Here is a 4,566-nt window from a genome sequence, read left to right on the forward strand (position 1 = left end):
TCAATAATTCAATTAATTTCATATATCTTCCAGCCGTTTTTCAGTATACTACAGGTGTATGCATTTATTTCTTAAGAAGACGGAACCACTAAGATTGCCATGTGTATCTTGTGTTTTTCTTTTATTTTCAATTTTAAAGATCAATGTACAGGAAGTAAAATACGATTAATGAAAAACAAAAACATTATTTTAAAAATCCAATCAAATAAAAAAAAAAATCTACAATCTACAATCAAGCCAAGGAAGTGACATCCAAAACCCCCAATCATCAGTGCCACATCCCAACACTACAGTCCCTCCAGCCGCACCGGCCACCGGTCCCACCTCGCACCTCAAAGCGACATTCACCTCCCCTCCTCTTCACAGTACATGTTGAAAAACATCAGTTTGAGCTTTTTTAACAGACTCATTCTTGGACATTGCTTCAGCTCTTTTTGGAGTTTATTGGAGACCTTCACACCACTGACTGAAATGCAAACCCTCAAGGTTCTAAAGTTAAGGTTTTCCTTGTAGTCATAGCTCCCCACTCTATAAGAAAACAGCTTTTGAATATTTTTTGGTAGTTTATTTCTTGTTTTATACATAAACTGAACTGTTTTAAATTCTTCCAGATCTGGGATTTTGATGAGGCAGGAGATAGTATTTTAGTATCTTGGAATCCTGTCTTATGAACAATTCGGATGACCCTTTTTTGTAATGTACATATCGGTCGCAGCTAGGTCTTTTGGGTGTTGCCCCATATTTCAACACAGTAACTCCTTAAGTTATACAGAATATGAAGTGCAGTATAATTTAGGAAATGTTTAGCTTTTTTGAGAATGGCAATACCCTCTTGAAATTTTAGTTTGAATGTAGTTTATATGAGATCTCTGGCAAATCTTATTGTCTATCATTACTCCCAAGAACTTAATTTCCTTAACGCGTTCTACTGTCACATTACCTATCAAGATACATTAATTTGTTTTACTTTCGCAGTTTCCAAACAACATAAATTAGAATTTATCCAAATTTAATGATAGTTTGTTAATATGAAACCATATCTTAAGTCAACATTAGTTAAGGTTGATAATCAGCCATAAGCGGATCATCGCCTGTAGAAAAGATGTTAGTATCGTCTGCTAACAAAAAAGATTAAGTATTCTAGAAACTTCGCAGATGTCATTAATATAAAGGATAAATCATTTTGGCACCAATACTGACCCCTGGGGGACACTACAAGTAATATCCAAGCACGATGACTGGCATTCACACATTTGCACAAATTGTTGCCTGTTGCTTAGATAGCTTTTCATCCAGAGTAGTACTACTTCCCAAATACCACAAGGCTCCAATTTCCTAATGTTTCATGATTTATTGTGTCAAAAGCTTTTTTGAGATCAATAAATACACCAACTGCATATTTTTTTATTATCTAAGGCACTGGTGACTTCATTTAAACTGACTTTCGGAAAGCAATTTATGTTTATCAACGAATGTATCTAATCTGATTACAAACAATTTCTCCAAAATTTTGGAAACTGTGGAAGTAACTGTGGAAGTAAAGAAACAGGCCTATAATTTGTGAAATGTAGTTTGTCCCCAGATTTATAAAGTGGAATAACTTTGGCAATTTTAATCTTTTATGGAAATTTACCGGACTGAGATGTAAGATTTCAGATGTAAGTCAGAGGCTGAATAATTTCCTCAGTTACCTTTTTAATTACTGTCATACCAATGCCATCACAGTCAGTTGACCTCGTGTTATTAAATTTATTGACCATATCTATAATTTCCCTTTCTCTCACAGCAGTGAGAAACATTGGCCACCCAAATGAAATTTGCCAAAAGACTAATACTTTTTCATCCATCCTTACTCTTTACTCTGAGCAGTGTCCTAGACTCTCCTGAGTCAACAGACAGTTCAAAGGTATAGGCTACTCTTCTAATCATGATGTGTGACAGTTAAAGGGTATCTCAATCACAATCCCCAGGCCCTTGCCTTGGGCGTCACTTCCTCTTCTCCACACTTAACTAAAGGGAAACAGAGCTGCTGCAGGTAATGCTCAAAATATATATATAAAAAAGGGTGGGATACAAAAGATGAATATATCCTGTTACTTTAATTTTATAACAGAATTTTGTAGTGGGTGTCCATTATAAGGTAAGATCAATGTCAATCAAAATGTATACATAGGTGTTTGAAATGCCAAATTTAGTTTAATAAACATAAATTAATTGAAGGTTTATATTAGTACCTTCTTATCAACTCATGCATACCGGTACATGTGACATTAGATGTTTAATCTATGATAATACAAGTTTACAAGTTATAAAGTTACTATGTAACAACTTTGCAACTAATTGATGGCAGTAATGCAATTGAAAATTTTGTTTGGCAACCACCTTTGAACTAGAATAAGGCGTAAACAGAATATTGAATCTTATACTGTGCATTTTTTAAGCCAACAGTTTAGCAAAAATATAACATTTGATTAAGTGTTCTGAATTCATCCTCCTTTTCTTGTTTAATGGTGGGCGATAAACCACTTTCAGGTAAGGGGTGTGACAGCGTCATCAGGAGTTTTGTATTTGTAAATTTAACATTTGAACTTGTCTTACAGCAAAGTTGTGACTCTATGAGTAGTATTTGTAACTTCTAAACTTATATCTTACATTCTTTACAAAATGTAAAGAACTTATCTCCATGAAAAATGCCATTGTTCCTAAATGAGAAAGGAATGCTTAACTTTGTTTTCAGTCACTGCTACAATATGCATTTTGGAGTAATATCTTTATATCGTAGATTAAGATAGACATAAGAAATTTTTTGCATTAGAAATATTTGCTCCAAAGATATATGTTATATATTACCCTCAATGATACTGCAATACTCTCTTTCTTTATGCATAAAGTAAAACAGCAGTGGAATGCATTTCTTGTTCTGAAACAACCTCAGTGATTATCTGAATCAAATCACAGGTTTACAATCAGAAACAACATAAATATTTCCATACCCCTAGATAATTAGAAAGTATGTATAAAGGTGGGAAACACATTAAGGTTTTATAATACTAGAAAATGGTGAATGAACTCACATTAGTGGAAGAACAGTAAAAATAACAATGTGAATTTCTAACGCTGAAAAGATGGCAGTGCATCATTTAGGGCTGTCCAACAAGGAGAGCTTTCTGAAGCCAGAAGCCTGTTTGAACACTTGTTTTGTGTTCTGTTATCATAAAAAAGCAAGGCTGCAAAATCTTCTATAATTGCATGGTCATGGAAATACTGGCAATATTTTACACAGAAACAGTTCCAAACAGAGGAAGACAGATAATCCTCGAAGTGCGTTCAACCTGCACCATCATTATTTTTTACTTAATAAGCGGTTTTCCTGGACTCCAGCATGATTCTGTCGTTTTGTGACAATACAACAGGAGCTCAAAATGTTTACACACTGCTTCTACCGGCATTTAGATTATTGTTTTGGACATGTTAACAGTCATATCTAAATGTAGGCTTTTAAACATAGAGAAAAAAAAATTAAGAAATGCACTGTAGGGGAAATTTATAAAGGGAAACAGATATCCCATATATCATTTTCTTTTCTCCAGTAGTGAAATCCTTTATCAACAGTTTTACGACCCTAACCTATAATTCTAGCTTCACAATAAAGAATATTGCACAACACTCAGAGGAATTATAAGAGACAAGAAAAGCAATAGGAAGAAGTTGTTTTCTCCATAAAGATTTTATAGAGTGTGTACACTTTTCTAAAGGCTAAATGTCACATCTTTTCAATTTATTCAGATTCCTTGCCATTACATTTACCTACATGAAGCTTTATAAATTCAAGTATTGACAAATTGCATGTCATTGCAGGTTAGATCAATGTCTCCAGGGGAAAAGGGAAATAAATGCTTAAGCATGTAAACCTCTCCAGGAGATAAAAAGGCATGGTTTAGGGCTTGAACTTCCCTTGTAAATACTGGATATTCTACAAAGCCTCAAACATGGCAGGGGACCTTGAGTAATGGTACAGGGTCGATTAAAAGAGAAAAATGAAGCAGAATTTAGTTGGCCAGATCATGGACATGGGTCTTTAATGGATCCAATGAGGAGAATACTAATACTTCCCCTTCTGAACCAAAGTACTAATTCATAGAAAATGTTGAGATGAGCCCTGCTTTGATGGCAGCCTAACTCCTTACAGTCACAATTTGTTTAAGATTATAACTCTCTTATTAACCTAGACAGGTCATGAGAATTTATAAAGCTTCATTTCTTTTGTCATGTTGACTTCTTTATTGAAATATCATTTTTTAATCGGTGTGTTTTTTTCTTGCCAACTAAAGTGTTGCTTTTATTCATAAATACAAACAAAGAATGAGGATCCAAGTTTTATTTTCATTACAGTTCCAATTTTGTCAGAGAGGAATATTTGTTTTATGACCCAAAACTATTAACACACCAAACTAATGAATACAGGCAGTTACTTGTAAATTACTGTCAGTTGACTTTAGAGCACTTTCCATCTGTATAATTGCATCTAAAAGCCCTAATAATTTCTTTAGACTTTGCCACCATTCA

Source organism: Cyprinodon variegatus, unplaced genomic scaffold, assembly GCF_000732505.1.
Source record: "Cyprinodon variegatus isolate N-32 unplaced genomic scaffold, C_variegatus-1.0 Scaffold365, whole genome shotgun sequence".
In the NCBI taxonomy this organism is placed as follows: Eukaryota; Metazoa; Chordata; class Actinopteri; order Cyprinodontiformes; family Cyprinodontidae; genus Cyprinodon; species Cyprinodon variegatus.